Source organism: Osmia lignaria, chromosome 14 (assembly GCF_051020975.1).
Source record: "Osmia lignaria lignaria isolate PbOS001 chromosome 14, iyOsmLign1, whole genome shotgun sequence".
NCBI lineage: Eukaryota > Metazoa > Arthropoda > Insecta > Hymenoptera > Megachilidae > Osmia > Osmia lignaria.
The window spans coordinates 8406696-8428158 of NC_135045.1; the positions used below are offsets into that span (position 1 = coordinate 8406696).

Sequence of the window (21463 nt, forward strand, 5' to 3'; positions counted from 1 at the left end):
ATTTATCCATTACAGACAGGTTCGAGTTCTTTTTCCCGGTATTCTCAATAGATTTACGCGGAGTCTAGAAACGTGTCCTTATGTACCTGGCTACGAACACCCTGGGGACCAATGCTTCCTGTATCTATAAACTTGCTGGAGTTATGCCTACGTTTTGCTTGCTCTGGGTACCAGACGCAGTGATACGTTATCCATGCGGATGGCAGAGGGTAGAATTTGTTTGCTTCGAATGATTTTTCAATTCGAAACCTTCTATTTGATTTATGAATCATTCACAACAGCGGTAAACTGCAATTAAACTTTGCAAATTATTTGGAATATAAAAAGAAATGGAGAAAACGTAGCAGATACACTAGGTATATTTTGCATCCGGAAGGTATTTATTTCCGTCACGAACGAAGAGGGAGAAACAAGCAACGGGACAGGTAAAGGCTGGCACACGTTCTTTGAAAACCGGGCAATTAACTGCAAGGTAGATGCGCCTTGTTAGATGAGCAGTCGCGAATGCAGCTGGCATCCTGCCAATAAAATGGCTGATACAAGACACGTGCGAGCGATTCGTGAATTGGATCGAGTCAATTCGATTGCTCCATGCCAATCGACATTTTTCTCTTTTCAATCGACTGACTGGTTTTCCCGATCGAAAGATCAATTACTTTACCTTCACTCCATTCGACTAGTAATATTGTTATTTATAACATCAAGTACGAAGAAAATATTACCTTTCCTAATTGCGAATATTTACAATTTATATTTAATATTCATTTTATAAATTCAAATATATGAGTGTTCATTTCCATGTTAACAAAATCACTCTAGATTCCCATTCCTTGAGCATTTTTGCATTCGTATTACTACAAGTTATAGAACCCTCAGACATCGAAAGAAAATTTGCCCCTTTACATAAAATAATTTCATCATCAGACATTTTTTACTACAACTTAGAGAACGAGCAGAACATTCTTAAGCTGGTAGTGCTAAACACTTTACCCCATACAGTGTTACGGTTATCACCCTCGGCCTCGAAGCATCGGAGACCACCCTCTTCGCGAGTAAGTACGATCGTCTCAAGAACAACACGAATGGAACGTATCCCGAGATTTCTCGGACGAGTTACAGTCTGAAATCCGAGGTATCGCGTTAAATATTCGACGATCGAGCGGACAATTCGAAATGTCGAGGTATCTGTGAGCGACTAAGGGGCGCTCATCCCCCTTCTCGTGCCATCCGGATCGTTTCAATTCCAATTTCGAGGCATCGACTCGGTAATTTTATAACGTCGTAAACGAGGCTCGCTCGTATTGAGTTACGTGTCAACTACCCTCCTCTGTTTCTCCCTTCCTTCGTCACTTCCTTCCCCCATGCTGGACCTTCTCCTAGTGGACATACGAATTCTGGGACCACTGATATTTTTATTTTCATCAAAATAAATTAGTGTTAGCGTTTAGTTCACGATTATTACAAAATTTCCATCCTCTACATTCAAAGATTATAAAACACCCCGTATATATTCAAAATCCGCATAACAGCAAAGAAACGTGGAATGGCTGAAGGAACGATATATCGCCTCTACTTCCTCGTTGCTCTCCTTCATCAGCTGCGTTTCTCGCTTTTTATGCACAATCGTCACGTGGCGATCGCGCCAACCAATGTGAACACATAAAACCTCTCCTCGAATGTACAGATGTTTTATGTACTACGTTTGCTTTCGAACTATAAAATGAGTAAACAACATTACCCACCATTGTTCTTTTTATAAAATAGTCATACGTGGGTAACTCATTCAATTGACAATTGACTTGCAATTTTACATATGGAACACATTCGTTTGTTTTTAATTTTATATCTTGTTATATGGTTTTAAACGCGAAATAGGATTGCTCTATACAATTGTTCAGAAACTTCATTTTTACTTTGTAAATTTTTTCTCAATTGCATTGTAACTTGCAATTTTGCTCATTATGATTCTTTTTACTGATAACATAATAATTTGTTACAATCCCAGCATAAACAAGGTCCAATTATAATAAATAAAAAAGCGATTAAAGTCAGGAAACTGTTATTTACCTGGTACCCTTCTGGGTTGCAATTGTATAGGAAACACGAGCAGAATTATTCTACGTAGACCCGACTCGTAAAGGGGTAAATAAGGGAGCGTTCCTGTCCATTCCGACTCGCAAGACGAACTTTATATTGCGATTCACGTTTTACATACAATCCTTGTGGACTAGTAAAGTTCCCCTAAATTACCCATTCCATCCAAGGGACGTCCCACGCCTTTGAACAGAACGCACAAACGTTACCCGAAAGATTCTCGGGCGGTCTGTACCTTCTTGCTAATTTACACATTTACCCGTATTTATTTGCAATTTTGCGAATAAATTTGCTACGTTGTAATCGAAACCAGCAGGAATATCAGCTGAACTTTTTTAATGGCGCGGAATTATGATCGTCTATAGTAATGAAAGGGTTGAATACACTACGAATTTACTTAATTTACTTAATATTTGGTTCGATATATGCTTTGTAACATAAAGTACTCAACTTCTTTCCGCATGCGCGTCAAAGTACTTGGAAGATGATAATGTTTCCAAAAAGCTAGAAAAGTGAACTAAGATTAATATATGGAGATGCTGGTAGGATCAGCAGCAGCCAAATCCGAAATAAAGAGACAAAGAGCATCGAATTTGCATGGAGGAACGAACCTAACCCCTTTTCAAGACGTGGGAATGAAAGGGTGCGGTGAACGCAAGGAACTCGAGAAATTATAATAAGAAATCGATTGACGGTCGGTTTGCTTTCTTTGCAAGGCTGGACAAGGCTCATCCACCTACAGCGCGACACACGAGTCGAAATGAAGGAAAAGGAAGGTTAGGCCATCAGGAATTCCAGACACGGCCTCCTCCTCGCTGGCCAGTCCTATCTCCTTCTGGTTTTTCGTCCTTTTGCCAGCGAACGGGAACAGACTTGGATAACCCAGTGCAATAAACACACCGATATAATTATCCAGACCCAAACGACGGATAAGGCCGATGTCCCTTCTGCCCTGCGAACGGTTCAATGGTCCCCGAGGTACAGCGACATTTTTGTCCTTTGCATGGGGAACGAAGCCTCTCTTTTAATAAATTGTAATACGTTCAACTTATAATAAATATTTCTTAAGGTTTTCATCAGTGTTTTCTCAATCATTTTTTTTTTGTAATCTTTGTTTCGCCCTAATATCTGTCATAATTAAGCTGAGATTCCTTACTTGAGAAGAAGAAAAACGAAAATTGAACGAACTTATATATGACAGTGTAGGTTTGACAACCTCATCCGTCGCGCAAATTGAAAAATGACTGGCTTTCGTCATGTTTGAACCATAGCCTACGCCATCAGCTGTTCTGACACGATCAAATGAAAATTTAATGAATTTTTTTCCGTGTCGTTCGTAACATCGTTGGTTGAAAACAGCGGAAAGACGCATATTAACCACATGACGTACGAAATTTCTTTTTTTGTTATTTTCGATGTCAACTTGCTGCGATTAAAGTCAACTACACGTACGCTGTAAATCTTGCTTAATGGGTCTTAATGTGAAACACTGGTTGCGGTATCTTGGCTGATTCTATTCGTTCAAGACCGAGATTTACGACGAGATCGATGCGGTCAGATAAGGTCAAACGGGTTTTCGTGGCTTGGACCAGCGTAGGATTTGAACGAGGACATGGAAATCGACGTCTTTTTTATGTATAAATAATGGCGTGTAACCGATAAAAAGAATGGCTGTGAAATATAAGATATAACGCTGTTAGAATAATTTGTATATTTAAGATGAACATTATAGATAGCGATACACGATCAAGAACTGTGATTACAAAAAAGTAGCTTGTAAATGTCAAAAAAGTGTCACTGCTTTTTAATTTCTTACTCGTAAATTTGATTAAATAAAATATAAATTTAATGGTCATTTAATTATCTTTAAATGTCATATCCAAAAGATTTAATTTCGTTTCTCAATGTTTATTTATATTTTGTACTTAATTTTAAGTACTAAAAATAGTCAATGAATTTAAACGAATCTAAAAATAGTCAAGATAGTCCCGCATCCAATTAAACAAAAAAAAAACTAAAACTTCCCTACCGATACGAGAAAGATATAGAAACGTAGACAACATAAAATCGATTAATTTCCCATGGACAAAGCAGGGCGGCGTTCAAAGCACTCGAGCCATCTCTCGGTGAGATATGAAAGCCATGAGTTGCGAATACGCCCGATAGAGCGCAGGCCCGTCCCTTTTCATAATGGCCGCTGCGTCGAGCGCGCTGATTGGTTGAGCGCGCGGCGGCCATAATGAACATCGGCCATGAATCACTCCGCGAAGTCCATGATGGCCGACACAGTCAGCCAATCACCGCAACGGGGCGGATATTGAGAAACTTCATTTGAAAAATGGAGTCTTTCCATCGGAGAATGGATTTCTGGGGGAACTTTGTGCTCTCCAAAGAATATGATGGAAAAACGGAAGAACATCTTCGCTCCTATGAAAATTGGCAAACTTTCTTAACCATTCAAACTTCCTCTCTCTTGGGTGGACAAGTTTCTTCCCTTGTAGATCAAATCGTTCAAATTTCCTTGAAAAATACGCGCTCTTTGAAATAGACGAGGCACAAGACACCCCGTGAAAACAAATTCCAATGTTCCTCTCGAGGCTTCTGGTCGACGATGGACCAGGCACCTCGATAAAGCTCAATATCTCAAGACAGAAAGTGGTCGTTATCGTTTAAAAACGTCCTGACTCGAGCGGTTGGCGCGAAAAACTAGCTCGTAAACCGCGTGGACTCAACCTCGTGAAGACGGGACAGTCAGGCAGCAGGAGCTACGGCATGGCAGTCAGGGAGGTGTGTAAAAATTTTTATGATCGCAGTCAATAAAATGACGTAAGCTAAGCGTTCTACGAGCGGCGTGACGTCAGGGACCGGAAGTGGCGCGCGTAAATGCCAGGCGTTGGGTCCCCCTAGCGTGCGGGAGGTGGCGGGGAGTGCCAGACGAGGGATTCCCCGAGGTGGGTGGAGGTCGCGTCGAGTAGGAAACGGGACGGGAACGTTAAGGGTGACCGTGGAACGAGGAACGAGGTAAAGAGAGCTCGTTCGACAGACGAAGAAAAAGAGAAAGAGAGGGAGACAGTGAGAGCTGGTTGATGGTTTACGACATTCCGTTGGTGGCCGTAGTGGCGTAGTTGCGACGTCGAGCCCATAAAAATGTAACGAGCCTGTAAACGTTCGTTTATATTGGCCTGCCTTTACACCCGTCCGGATTGGGATAGGTCACGGCACACCGTTTCACCGGCTCTCAGCCACTCTATGCCATGTGACGTCACGTAAGACGGACGTGAGACATGGTGTATAGCACACTAGGTTATACAATCGGTATTAGGTAGACAACAGACCGAGTTGAAGAGGTAGACGGAGGTCCGCCGCGAGTTTTACAGCCGATAAACGCGGACGACTGTTGCGCGACCCTATGCAGACGGTATCGGAAAAGTACACTTTCAGAGAACTCGATGATGGCAATGAAACAGTCGTGACCTTGAACGTTTGATGGAGTAATGAATGAAAGAAACGCCTTGATCGTGCTTCATAAACTAGGGTAAGTGGTTGCTAGAACGAGGTGGCGTGTGGATATTGGTCCGTCGCGTCGTTATCGACGGGACCTTGAATCTTGATTCTGGAGCGATCGTAACCGGAAGCTTTTATTCTTCCCTAACTATAGGAGCTAAGATGGTTAGGCTTACGCTGAATCACTATAGTGACCATTTGTAAGGGGTTCAAGAAGATACAGGATAGACAGCAATACTGAAACGTTGCTTATGCAATAAAGAACTTTAAAAAGCAAATGACTGCTAAGAAGGTAACTGTTCGGGAAGACTGAAGAAAGAAATAAGCGCCTAGAAGGACAAAAACGAGCGTGGCCCGTCGCAACGAGTCCGTTCCCCCCGGTGCGGTCAAATAAAGCTGAACGAGCCCGTTTACGGCCGCCTATAAACTTTTAAGCGTTCGTAAAACGAGCGACCGCGGGTTCGCGACGCGCGAAACACCTGACGCGTGTACGGTTCGTCTCGCGTGAATCACGCCTTTTACCTATGGATGTGGATCGATGTCAAGGTCGGCGACGACTCGGCTATGCCGGAAACGTTACGCAACACGAATCGTAAAACACGTTCTCGCGACTGGCCGCCATTCCTGGCTGGTCTACTCGTCACCTGACTTCCAGGACAAAATGAAAGTCAACGATCATTTTGTTTTCTTGAATTCGACCAATGGATCACTTCTTCTTCTTGCCTTTCATTTCATTTGTGAATCAATGAAGGAGATGTCTAATAACATCTAATAAATGAAGTTGTGAAAGTGCTCTTCTTCATCTCCTAACTTCACCTTCATCAGCTTGTAACTAATCTAGATTGATGCTACTTGATATCCGAGAGGTATTCGCCAAAGATGAAGATCACTTCCTTGAGAAACGTGTTGACTCCTATACATCCATAAAGTAAGGATAATTTACGTGTGTAAAGTAAAGTAAAATCGTATGAACGATGCTGCGCGTGGACAACCGTGATGCACACTACTCTTTCCACAGAAGATTTGCCGAAATTACAGATGAATAAAACAGACAGCGGCAAATTTTATGCTCTATTCGTGCTGCTATCGCCATCCGTTAAACTGTCATCGAGGTCATCGCGGTATGTAGCCTCTTGTTCGGCATTCTTGTCTGCCGATCGTCTCGTGTCCGAAGTTCAGAGAGACACCGTTTTGTGTTCGCTCGTAAAGCTGGCAGCTTGCGTAATCGCTCGTTCCCTCGATCACTCGACTGTCTGCCGTTTCTATAATGCGGTGTAGCTGCTTTCATTCATGTCCCACCGCTATTTGACGGGCAGTTTCTCGTAATACCTTCGGATACTATCACTTTGTTCTCGGGTGGATATTTTGAGGTAAATCAAGCACGTTCTATCTTGTTTTTCGTTTTATGCTAGGCATATGATTCTAGACCTGGATTCGAACTCGGTTTTCCGATTACCAGACGATTGCTTCCCTAATTAAGCTATCTAAACCGTCGACGAATATTCTCTTCTTAACTCTTACGAGTTACATAGCTATATCGTAGAAATGGATTCTAACATACTATAGTTATTTATTAGAATTGGCAGACAGTAACGATGGTGAACTAGGTAGCAATACGGAGGACCATGGTATTTATCTAATATACCTTCATGTTAATTTACTAATACAGGACCGAATATTTCTTCATTAAGTACCTTATCAATAGAGTTTTTCGTAATTCAAAATGTCTCGTTCTCGATTCTTTAAAATGGATGCTATAGGGAAAGTTTTCTGATGGAAATGAACATCGATCGCCTTGCTTCACGGTGGAACAGTTTTGTTACTGGCTGACCAGGAACTGGTTTGGGCAGTTCTGCTGGTTTACTTTGAACGCTCCAATCGAAGCTGTTTGTAAACCAATAGTTTCGTCCGGCGGCCATTTTTGTACATTAACCTCCAGCAGAAAACATCTGCATCTTATTCGAGTTCCTATACATGTAGATCTTGAAGCGGTTAATATGTAAATCGACTCTACTTTCAATACTCCGCTACACTTATCTCCTCGGAGTTTTATCCAACGAATAAGTGGATAAATGTATCATATCTTTATCGCATCATAACGAGTTTCTAGTAAATGTTCAAGTAAAGTGGTTTGGTAATCGTTACTTTCGATCTCTATTAGCTTTATCGCAGTATCTTTCTCACCTGGAAATCTATTAATAGACTTATGATACCGGTGTTTAGCGATTGGAAACAGATTCAATAAATTTTGAATGTTTCAATACTCGAAATATGGCAAACAATTGTGAAAAATTATTAATTAACTAGCAGCACAAATTTTCACTTAATGTAAATGGTATAATAAACAGTGTTACTTATAAGACAACCTAATGAGTGTAGATAATTATTACCACATCTCTCAAACTTCATAAACATCAGCTTTAAAGGCACTGTTAACAGTCAAGATACAGTGATCTCGGTATCCTTCATATAAGGACTGGCCAAGGAGGCGAGTGTTGAAGGGCAGCCACAAAATATGAGAAATATTAGCAGGGTAAGGAGAAGAGCTTGTCCTTGGGGGACGGATCAAGAGCAGTAAGAGCGAGAGGGACTCGTCTATTTATTGGCTCGTTCGCAGAATGAACGTACAATGATAAAAACCTCTCGCACAAGCGCGAACCACGCTCGCATAGAGGCGTACCATGCAAATTCGAGCGCTGATAAAATAAATGAAACTTGTTCGCGTCGAGCGGCGTTCATGAAAGAAGGAACAGAAAAAAGAAACCTCGAAAACGTACAAAGATTCTCGTGCAAACGTCTACGTAATTGCGTTTACGTACGGTTCATTAGTCTGTTCGAGTCTGGAGGACAGAGAGATAAAGAGGAAGGGAACTGATGAGAAGAAGACAGAGAAGGGCTGGAGGGAGGAACGGGAAGGGTTTATTCGTGGAGCCGGCAGGCTCGTTATCCGTTCGGTGCCTCGTAATATTTCGTGATTCCTCCTGGCCCGTTCTCTCTTTCTCTCTTTCTCGAGAGCACCCTTAATTAGAAACTTTACTTTGCGCGTTTAAATGCATTACTCGTCGTAATATTGCACAATTTATACCCTCGATGCAACGGATCAACCCTCTATTTCTTGAAAGCAATAGAACTTGTTCCTCTGATATAGACATAACTTAATAGTTTCATGGGAATAGGTATTAATTAGACGTTGATACAGTTTCGTTAGGGACATAGTCGCCATTTTGCTGTGTCTTGTGTTTCGCATCGGGCAATTGAAATACTTGCACAGGAAAATTTAGAGGGATGAGTTTAAGTTTGTAATCAAACTCGACGCCCATTGGTACGATTAGATCCTTTTAGAACGAACGGCGGACACGTCGAATCGTGAATAACAATTTTACGCTAATTTAACAGAATTACGTGTCCGAATACATTCCACGTATCGTTCACGAATATTTTTCTGTTAGAAGAGTTAAAAGCGTTCACACGACTAGCTTTCGAGTTAGTAAGTTTCGCCCAGAAGACGATGTCACGTATTTTTAGCTTTTCTACCTCGGTTAACTGCCACTTATGCTAACGATTTCTCCAAGAAAGGATCTTTCCACGTTCGAAGGAATCTTTGAAACGTCGGAATGGCGCAACGTGATTCCATCGGGGCGAGTAGAAAAATCGATTTACCCGAACGAGCACGATGCACCGCCACTTTTGATGGAGAAATCAACAAGAACGAAGGAAGACTTTGGATCATTTTCCTGATTGTCGTCGAATTCTTTGTGTACGTGTCGATTGTTGTGCAAAAAGTTAACTATACCACTTTGACTCTTTGTGTGGGTTAAAAGAGAAGACAATTTTGCAGATTGAAGCTTCGATGAGTACTTGGAAACGTGGCTGCCCATACAAAAGTTAATTTGAAACAGAAATAACAAATGCCACCTAGGACTTGGAATTTAATGGATACTTGGATCGGTACTAGTGGCAGGTAGTCGGAAATTTCAATTCAGAGGTAAATCGTCAAAATATTGTACACTTCATTATTGATATCGATTATTATACTTGTATAACCACTCGGAGTAATCAGATAAAAAATAACGATTCTCATATTTGCCCTTACATGCAGGAGGTAAATTACAAAAATATTGTTATATGTTGGCTTCCGTACCATCACTGTTGTACCGAAGAAATTTAACAAATAAATACATTATTTCTGAAATAATACCGCTTCAAATAAGCATAGAAGTGAATAATAAATAAGATAATATCTGTAAAAGGTATAATAAGAGTTTATTTCGATAATGTTCATATCTGAGCCATATCCCCGTAGGTTTACTCTTTTTTTCGTTTAAGTGGATCGAAGGATGTTCATTTGCAATTCTGATGCATTCAAGGCTCTGAATTGGCGTTCTGATAATTTCTCCATTGGGGGAAGTTCGTTAAATACAGGTATGATTAGGTACCGAAGCGGAGCACGATTTTAACCGTGGAATTTCATACGTTTAAGAAGATCACGAATTAAATATCTGGAGAGATAAGATAACGGAGTTGTTGTCGTTCTTTTTCAGTGACAGGATTAAACGTGATATTTTCATTTCTGGTCATTCGCTGCAATTATTTCTGATTGCAGTACTGCATGAGACGATTACAAATTGGACAAGGTACGTTTCCTTTCTCATATTGCTAAATGAGTTAAATAAACAGAACAATCAAGAATGATTTATTCATTACGTAAATTTATCTTATTATAATGAGTATAAATTTTATAAATAATCTTTTCTGTTTCAGCACTGATTCAATAGAATAATGGAAATAATTAAAAATTACGAATTCTTATGTACGTCTACATATGTATCTCGTTTCAGTTAATGATATTTCAAAGTATCATAAGTAAATTATTTTAAGTAAATTATTTTTCCCCCTTGTATTACATTGATAATTTAATAAAAATAGAGAAAAAAATCAAGAGTAATGCGTCCGTAATTTTGTCGAAAGATTGTAAGGTGAATAAAGTATCCCTCGTTTCTACATTCATTTAGAAGAATCAAGGGGAGTAACGAATGATGCATTTAAATAAAAAAATCACACATCAAATGAACTACATTTCTTTTCTTATTTTACACTGAATTACCACACTAACAATAAGTAGAAGAAAAGTAATAAAAAATGATGGATCTATTATGCATGTTATTATTTAAAAATAAGTGCGCTCCGCGTTGAATGAATTTCTCAAGTTAATAACTAGGGAAACAGAGTCGTTCGAATTTAAAAAATTTTATATGAAAGTGCAGTTTGTGTGTACGCGGGTGTGCAGAGGGGTCCATTGACCGTTCGTGTACGCTCATAAATATTCTCTCGAAGTAAGAACCATAAAGAAACCGCTCGCGGCCTGAAAGGGTTGATTTTTTCCTGTGTCCGGTCGGAAGCGAAACGAAGAATAGAAAAAAAAGCAAAAGGATTGAGTCGGTCTCGCTGACCGAACAAGGTAACCGCTCTTCGAGGTAATAACCGAGCAAGGACAAAAGGCCTCGCCTCCTGTTCGTTTATACGACTGGTCACGCCAGGATTAAAAGGGTTGCACTAGCACGAGTTGCGTTCGTTTGGCTCGTCTTCGAAGTCTTTTAGCGGAATTGGAACGTTTGCGATAGAGGAACTGTGCTAAAATTGAAATTGCACTTCAAGTAAATAAAAAAATGAGTTGTATGTCGTATCTGAAGAATCTGAATCTGAATCAATATCGAAATTGAACCAGCTTGATGCTCCACGATTCATGGCCCAAAGATAAACGAGGGAAAAAAAGGAATATCGAAAGAGAAAAAAGGGTGAAATAGAGGGGTAGAGGTTGAGTTGAATTCCAAGTGTCGGCTTCTGTCTACTAATTAGTCCGAGGCCGCGGTTCGCTCCATGGTTCCATCAGTATCGGACCGACAAGCGTATTTTCATTACGACCACTTCGAGAATATCGCAATAGATCTGTTCCGAGCGTACGAGAGGAATGGAAAGAGTTAATTAAGCCGATCGGACGCGGTGCCTGTAATTAAACCATACGAATCCCTTGGCGCGACCTCCGCTCATCGAATTTTACCAGCTGCCATTTTGCTTTCTCGTTTACCTCTTCCGTTGATGCCCGATAAACTTTCTGATTATCTTTTCCATTGCATATCGCTTGTCCTTCTCTTCTAATAGGTATGTATTATTATCATAACAACAGTACTACTCAGTTGATCTATTTTCTTTCATTTTTAATTACAGCATCACATTACTTTTGAGACTGTCTTCATCGGTCACTGAAAAATCTTTATGGAATCGTGTGATGCTTACAGGATTTAAAAATCATAAGAAACCAAAGACATATGTGTTGCAGCAAAACGTGTTTTGCACGAGTATGATGACACTTTTGGCACGCGACACTCGAAAATAGACAGATCGTATAAATATTCATGAAACTTCGTCCAAGTGTAATTCCATAGGTTGGTTAAGATGGTGCCGTCGGGCGCGTAGACGCTTTGGAAGACGCTCGAAGGGCAAACGTGACCAGCTTCGCTCACTTTACGACCGCTAAAGTTTGCCTTTATAGTTTCGCGCTCCAAGTGGCTCACAAAAAGCCAAATGGCCACGATTCCACACCACATCGTTCCGTTATGCTACGGGATACCTTTTTAAATATGTGACACCCTGCTTCCGTAAGGTCTACCCTCAACCGATGAGCTCTTTCCATCGTTTTTAAGATTTTACATATCGTTTTCGCTACTCCTTTCCAATTTTTTTTACTATTTTTTGGAAATATCACCAAAAGTCTTAAGATAATCATCAAACGTGGTACATAATTTTTATACCTAATTGAAAATTTCTAAATTTTCTCCAAATTGACTGTGCTGCTTCCAAGTATTCAACAGAGTTCACTTTTCTCTCATTTTTTTTAAATGGCAGAAAAGAAATATTTGCATAAAATATACGACCCGTTAGAGGGTTCGATGGAAACTTTTCCTCGTGAAGATATCGTGCCGCAACACGCGGTCATTTCCAAGGAAGTTCAGCCAAGCACAGTTTAAGCCATGGGTATTCATCAAACTTTGAAACTTTGACGGACTTATGTTAAATCGTCCTCCATCGCGGCAAGGAATCCAGCCCGAGTTGCGTTATCTGCGCTTGGAATTCTGAATCGCAACCAGAAGATGGAAATTGAGACCCTGAGGGGGTTGAATTTCCTTCGTCTCGATTACGCTTCCTCTGCATTAAGCTCTTCCGTACAAACGATAATGAACTTTGTGCAAATAAAGCGATAAAATAAAGTAATTTAATGCGACTAATTGTAAGATAAATTTCCAGTCAACCATAAGATCCATCTATATCCATTATAATAACAATTTCCCCGGTAAACCACTTCCCTATACAAATTTCCTACACCTTCCTATCCAATAAGGTAGAAAGGGTTCGTGGGATTTGGAGAAGTGTCCTTCGGTTAGCAACTAAACCGTCGAAATAGAATGTCCCGTGTCGAGTCATTCTGAAGAGCTATAAAACTATAAAAGTGGCCAGAAAACGAACGGAAGGGTTGAGGGAGGTACGCGTAACCCTTCGTCGACCTCCTGTTTGTTAATTCCATCCATCTGTAAACTACCTTGGAACGTAGCCCATTCAAGGATCCTCCGCAAGGAAAACTTGCTGTTCAGTTGTTCGACAAACTCGAACGAAGAACGCATAGACAGAAAATTCAATCCTAGCATCGCGAGACACGAGTTACAAGTTTTACAAAATTTTATCCTTTACCCTTCTTCGAAAAGTTTCCTGTTCTTCGAAGAGGTTTATTCGACGATTGAGATGAAACGTGGAACCCAAGTTTGTTCGAAAGTGGGCGGAGAAAAATATTCCTTGATTTGAAAAGTGAACCCGACTGTTTTCAAAAATTGTTTTCGAGTGTAAGAACGTCCATGGTGATAATCTTTCGTGTTCTTCAGCGATGCTTTGAGAATACTTCGGTTGGACGTCGATGAGTGGTTAGTTAGAAACACTTGGCTCGGTATAAATCTGTCGATTGGATCGGTGACACTCGAGTCGCACTCGTGGAAATAGAGAATGGCGTCACGAACTTCTACGCTTCAAGATGGCGAAACTGGGCTGGGTTCAATCTAATTATAGACAACCTTCAAGGGGATGTTGGATCGTCGTGTGGTAAGATATATTTCTAGCAGTGTGCTGTTTCTTTTCTTTCTATGAAGGGTAAACAATGGAGACTAAGGGGATGGATTTTCATCAGATATTTTTGAAAATCAATAATGTCTTTCGGTTTCGATGTAATCCAGCGGTGTAAATTTATTTATTACTATTACCAAATTCTCCATAGAATGCAGGTTCACGTAATTTTTAATTTTTTTGCTCAGTTAAATTGTTTCAAGCAGTCTCACGATCAAAAGATCTCGAGAATGGAAAATTTATAAACGTTCGTCGTCGGCTCCTCGAAATATTTCTTCTTTTCGTCTGTCTCCGTTCACACACGAAAAGTATGTGATGTCGACAGAACCTCGTGGAAAGCACGACCCATGACGTAATCCCGTGGGAGTTATGGGAAATGAATTATTACATACCGAGCCATAAGCGACGGGGAACGAACGCCAGACAAAATGGTGTCTCGAAAGGAATGTCAACTCCATCTCTTCTTCTGCCCTGTTTATTTTTTTTCTTCCTTCCCTCATTGCCCAAGCAAACTTTCTACTTTCGATATCATTTTCAACCTTCAGGAAACCTACACTCGAGACATTTAGAGATAAAGAAGAGAGGGAAAATTCGATCGTCTCCTTTTTAAGCTTTTTAGAAATTGAAATCCGAGCGAGATCATTCGATGTTAGATCCTTTTCTTCTTCAAATAAATGCTCCATTCTTCGAACGAATGACTCGTTACCGAAATAGCCTCGGTTAATTCTGAATTCAAGTTCAAGAAACGTCTAAATTCTTGACTCGATTGTGTTCTCTTAGGAAACGAGCGTATCTTTGCTTTTGTTGGAAGTTTAATTTGGAATTGATGGTGATCGAAGATAAATTTTGAAGATTTACTGAATTGGCGAGTAAACTTGATCTTGAGGAGGAATGCGATAATAATGTACGAAATACGAGGATGAAGTTGGCCACCTCGAGCAGGCTTACTACTTGTATTTAACATTCCAATCCAAGTTTGGATCCTCTTCAAAAATTTAAAGTACTGAAGTTACCTTTATCGAAATTTCTGAACTTTCCGAGAATTGGAATAATTTATCCATACTTACATATGCACAGTACTACATTTTCGTTTAATGAATAATATACACAAGCATACGCGAGCAGTTGAATATTATTTCTTTCTTTCTACAGATGAAAAAAAAGCATAAATGCCAAACTTTGTTAATACAGCGGAGGAATTTGCGAATTTAAATATAAGGTATCATAACAATTTTTTATTTTCCAGTAACTCTGCTCCCAGATTATACTTCCCATCTTCAGGAACGAATCGAAGCAACATTAACCCCTTGTGAAGCCGTTCGCCATTAGACTATGTAGCAAGTTGAACGAGCAATTATCCAACTTGTCACCTTCATCCAGTGGATGCGGCTAACCATGCATACGACTTCCATAGTCAGAGGACAGGCAGGTAGACCAGTTTATCGCCGGAACTGCAGTGCTGGACTAATTACGGCTTGATTGCCACTCACTCTCTACCCCTTTCACGCCAGAACCTATTTCACCCCGCAAACACCGGTACGTCTCTTCGTTCATCCCTACTTCTCTCTTCAACAGCCCTTTCGTCCTCTTCACTGGCCAACCATCGCCAAATGACTGTTCAACGTTGTACTTTCGCTTGGTCTCGTGTATGTAATTGTATAATTTGCTCGGCAATTTAGCCCACGGTTAATTTGTATAATTTTCCCGCGGTCGTCCAAGTAAATTCGACGAACCTCATACCAACCCTCTTTGTAGCTCGAGCCGCTGGCAGAACGAGCCAGTAGGGGGAAGGTAGCTAGTTCTTGGCGAGGATGCTCTCAGGGGATTATTTTGTGAGATATTTTCATCGTTGACCGGGCTATAGGGCGTTTCTTTGACCTCTCTTGATCGTTTTATTGGTCGATGCTCTGCGAATATGCGGCTCGATGGAGGGTTAAGTTTGTGGAGCATAGAGGGCGATAGGAGAGGCAACTCAAGTTTGATTTCAAGGGATGATTTTTGTCAAACTTTAAAATAAGTTCTTGTATCTCAATTTTGAATGAACACTTGAATGAATCAAGTTTGAAAATTGTTCACAGAAATGAAACAAAGGCATTACGCAGTTTTGAATCATATTTCTGACTCAGTGCCAGGAAATCTTGCCAATATTTTTAGCGACAGTATTACACGAGCGTAAAATCTCCTCTTCCTGAATATTACACGTTGCGAAATAAGTTTATTTATATTCCCAAATTTTGTATAAAGATTAAGTTCAAATTTTCCACGTTTCTCGTACTGTATCATCGATACGAATGACTTTAATCAATATAATAAATCACGAGCGCAGTTATTGTTACTCTTAAGGATTAAGATTAAAATATGTAAAATTTAATGATTTAAAAATAAAGTGTTAATAAACGCAGGCGTTGGTTTGAATCAAAGCGTGCAATCGTAGCGACTGAATTCATGACTAACAACGATCCCGGTCACGACGTTAATTTCGTGGTTGAAGTTTATGACTGACAACGAGTTATGGTGTCGAAAAATCAGAAACAGTCAACGTGACGAACGAAACATTCTCCGACTGCAGGCATATTTCGTATTAGTTATAAACCAACCGCGCCAATGATCGATTTATAGTAACGAACGGTAATAAACAATGCCACGTCCATCTTGAAACGTTTATTTAGAATCATCTGTTTATTTTCTATCGTTATTTAACGATTCGACACTGAAGACGTGTTTATGCGATTGAAAACGTTTTGACTGTTGAGCAAATTTCCTTACTGCGTGGGTGGCAATAAGTTTGACATTGGATTTTCAATTACTAAACAGAGACAGATTCTAACGGTATTTCCATTACAGTTTTACCACTTGAAATTGGATAAATGACAGAAGAAAATTAATTTAAAAAAAATGGCAACAACTTGACGGACATTGTAAGAGTACTTACTTGGAACGTCTAAAAATGTCAAGGTTTAACATTCTCGCGTGCAACGACACCCTTCGGAGCTCCCGCGCGCCCATCGAATCCCCGCGCGCTCATCGATTCTCCCATAGCACTCGAATCGTCGTATCAACCCGCGTCACGTCGAAACCGAAGGTAAGAATACCCATATTGGTTCGATGATGCAAAATTTATTGACAAAGAAAAAAGAAAAAGGCAGAAAAATAAACATGAACCTGTATAAAAAAGCACTACATTATTATATCTAGCCATTATACTCGTCTATTCATTTTATAAGGCTCTAAGGAAAAGTTTAATTAAGTTGTTCAATTTTGTATTAGGTATACGAAGCAAATAAAAGCTTTAAGAAAGAAAAAAATGAATGCCGTCTGTTCCTTTTTACCTTTTATCATCTACTCGTTCCACGGTTCGATCTCCTTTCCTCGCTTGAGTATTCGTGCCGCGTCGCAAGAAAATATGGAACGTGACGGAAAGGGCGAGATTTACGGTCGTACGAGAGCGTGGAGAACGCTTAACGTGTTCGGGCGATCGCGAGCGACGAGGAATTCCCTTATCAGAGGCAACTAGCGTGATACGCGCGTTACAAACGAGCTGCTTATCCGCTTGCAAAGTTCCACGCACCTGATTGCTTCATCCAGCAAAAAGCAACGAGAATCTATTACCAACGAGAAACCCCCGGATTTTGCACCCTAACCATGTAGAGAAATAAATGTAATGATCATTATAGAAATTGAACATTGAACAGGTCATGATTGCTCATTAAATTTATCAGTATTTCTAATGGTTTCGAAGACCCATTTAAATTAAAACCAGGCAGCAAAAGAACATTTCCTTGTAATCATGGTACCTTATCCCCACCACCTGATAAATTCATCAAACTTTCTTTTCAAACCCAGATCTCCAAGCGAAAGCCATTTTGATAACATTCACGGATATTGCTTATCGTTCGATCTAGATCACGCACGCGTGTCGACATAAGTAGATGACAAAAAACATTCCTTATCATTCTGTAATACTCGTTCCATGATGGAATTCCTTGTAACATGGATGATGCACATACAGGATGTTTCAGAAGTTGATTAAGATCTATACTGATGTTATAGCGACATTTATAGAAAGTTGTTTAATTAATTTTTGGAACAGCCTGTATATTTCTGAAACCACCATCATCATGAAACGAGCGTGCCTGTCACGGTATCTCTATCGCAAGGACATTAAAACTTTTCTCATCTTTCCTTAATCTTGAAAAATGGTCTCTTTTGGATATACGCCTGTGCTCAAGGTAAGTTAATACACACTACCATTCGAAACTGATAGGACACTTATTCGTTCTGATAATCTTCAATTACATAATGTAAATTATTTAAATTATACATAGCATTATTATCGCCTATATTCACGGATATATGTCCAATAGGTATCAGTCGAGTACGAGAAAATAAAATCTATGGTTGTTTAAATGTTAGAAACAGGTTTCATTGCGAATGAATAACATAAGATTAATGCAAAAATTATGGAAAGATGCTAATTGCTAAAATCCCTCAATTATTACTGATTTAAAAAAGAAAGGATGTAGGGATGCTAACTGATGTATGGAGTAGTTGTCGAGAGCCCCGGTGTAATTACTCTCTACAGTGTTCGCGTTGCACTTCGTTCATCCCCGTCGACCGCATGATTTTCATTTGAACCGCGACCTCATCTCCGTCCAACCCCTTTCAAATATTTATCCTCTAATCTAAATTCAAATTGATGCAAAGCCGAGTTCTGTTCGAACGGCGTAGCTCGCATCGCTTCCAAAAAATTCTCTCCGCATTCATGAGCGACCGACCCGACGCGACGCGGATAACCATGCCTCGTCGCTTCAGGAAAAGGATGCTCTCGCGGTTCAATTCCTTCCCGATGAAATTCCAAGCAAGATAGAGCTTCTACCACGACACACAATGTACAGTCTATTTAAAACAAACGTACGCAAGAAAAATTCATACTGAAGTCTAAGATTAGGTAATTAGAAATATCGAGGGTTTCGTCTTTCTAGACTGTAAATTAAGCTATTGCGATTTCTATTACAATTAAATGAATAATATCGAAATAAAATTATCTACACTTATTTTAAAGGGACTGTACACGGAGAGAAGAGAAAAGTGAACGAAATAGCATCCTGGATATCTTTCTAGAGGCAAAAAGTAGATCCATTGGGTCCAGCGTGGGTTTGAAAAACGTGAGGAAACTTTGTAGGGCGGATAGAGGGTGCAGAATGAGGGGTGAGGGGTATCAGAGCGGAAGAATCGCTTCGAAAAAAGGAATAGACGAGTGGAGATGCATTTTCGTGGGAAGGCGAGGAGGTTGCTGGGGTCGGTTGGTATGGCGTATAGACACGTGGTCGACCAAGAAGAGGCTGGGTCGTTCCAGTAGCTGGTATTGAGCTGATGCGCGCGCATCAACCCTCTTTTCAACCCGGAAAGATGACGAGGCATCCATTTCCCCGATCTTCGAGCACAGCCGCCCTTTTCTCTATCCTGTTCTCGAGTTTTCATACCCTTTGTAAGCGAATGAAAAAAATGACTGTTTTTTGGTTAACTATCTTCATTTCTTTTCTGTAGGTCGAATCTAATTTAGAGAATCAATGAACCATAGAAAGGTTAACTTTTATCAATGTTATCGGCTTATTGACACCCATGTTATCAATGATGTAAAATGACCTGGACAATTTTTTAGGTTTATTGGTATTTTCCACTTTTTCTCATTTCTAGATATCGGCATGAAATAGTGTACCGATAAGTAAAACATTCGTTTAGATTCAAGGAACACCATCGACGTAATATTACGTCTTAAAAAAGAGCCAAAAATAATAGCGTAAAAAATTAAATTTCGAAATCACGAATGCATGACACCAGTCGTGAAAGTGTTACAAAAGCAACCGTGCATGGGTTTTCGTTAGAGAACCATTCATCGAGAAGATATTGGTATTCTTCAGAGCACGTCGTCCGTTTATAGCGACCTCCATTTTTATTCGTATTCTTCGTTTCATAAGCCGAGAATCTCGCTTTCCACTTGACGAATGTAAGAGCTAGGTATTTATTAAAATGAAAAGATCCTGATTTTCCAAATTATGATTGTTACTGTCCGACGGCTTCTTCCACCTTCAATATTCTTATTTGAAATATTAATATCACTACAAAAAATCATCCCCACACTGCTACAATTTCCAGCCCTTTTGTTCTCTTTTTCTTCTCCAATATTTCCAGCTTCCAGAAGAAATTTTTCAGGAAAATATTATCTGAAGTGCACTGTCGACACGTGTCTCGAGTGCAAAGGGTTTAAAAAAAGTGTATAAAAACACGCGATGGGAGAGAAATACTTGCAAGTAGACCGAAGGAAATTTGAAAGAAAGAGAGAGAAAAAAGGAGAAGCAGATAGTTGTACCTCGAAGGTCTCCGGAAAAGGGGTAGACTGAGGTACTCTTTTTATAACCCTTTCCATGGCACGCCGCTGGAAACGGCAATGCAACGACGGTCATTTACCTGATGCTTCACCTTGACAATAAAACATCGTCCAAGGAAAAAAAAGGAAAGGGTTCAGTCTGTACACGCGAGGTGTAATAAACGAATTTAAGCCGTTTGAAAACACGAAGGCTGACTAGGAAGGACGTTCGTCGATGGACAGGAAGAGAAAAAACCCTTTCCTTTTAAACGGGTGCAAACGAAAAGGGTTACGATGACCATTTGCCTCGCTGTTATCTGCCTGACGAATCATGGCGGACGGTAAACCACCAAGCTGACAGGTGAAGGTTCGAGACAGTCTTTCCTCAAGGTCTCGAGACTCGACTACGCGGAGATTCGTTTTCTTCAAGGTGAAATTATTCTCGACGTTCTCACGTGTTACACCGTCGATCTTCATCTTTCTCTTTTACCCGCTTAAGGTAAGTGTTCACACGTTCATTCTTTACAGAGATAAGGTTATAAGTGTCAAGAAGAATAAAAAGGATTATGAATGATAGAGTAGATCAAATACGTTCATTAATTTTTTTCTTTCGGCTAATATAGTTTTTAAATTTTTTAACATTCATGATAGTGACACGAAAACTCCCCTATTTTCCGAAAGAATGCAATCTCTGTAGAAATAGAAAACCCCTGATACCGATGCTCTAAAACGCAGCAACCTCTAAAACAAAGACACAGCTCTTCACGGTTATCTAACGTCCATTAGTCTTCTGGTATCGGGTATTGTCAGTTCGCGACAAGCACGGGAGGGCAAAGGATACCCTCGTAGGTGAATTATACGCGGTTGGTAGCGAGGGTGTAACGCTCGGGAATATAATGCAAAGTTTATTATAACGTTGGTGCATACCCGTGGCAGCCTATCTCGTGTATTACGGGACCAACGAAACTTGTTATCGTCACGGATACTCAAAGTTGCAGCTGACCGGGTACTCGCAGTTCCTCGTAAATCGCGATTTCGCAAGCACGTGGGTAGATGGAAACACGGGTCACGGGAGTGAGGGGGGGAAATTTGTAAATTTCACTTGTTACACCCTCGTGCGACAATAAGTTCCCCGATCCATCGCATCAAAAGCATCTCGAATACGCAATTCTCGAGTGTGGGAGTACCGAGCTATTGTCCGTGGATTATTTTTATCTCAGAGGGTGGTTGATTTTCAGAGTGCTTCGGAAAGGATGAGTAAACTCCATTGAGGTTACGCTTTATTGTTGTCACTTTTTCTTAAATTTTAAATATTCTACCGTATCAGCATAA

The 21463-nt window shown here is 40.2% G+C and overlaps 1 protein-coding gene across 1 annotated transcript in view; it reads right to left on the reverse strand.

The window, feature by feature from the left end:
- The window catches only part of LOC117605535 (uncharacterized), a 199635-nt gene that overhangs the window by 117013 nt on the left and 61159 nt on the right, over window positions 1-21463 (reverse strand). The gene's annotated exons all lie outside the window — the stretch shown is intronic.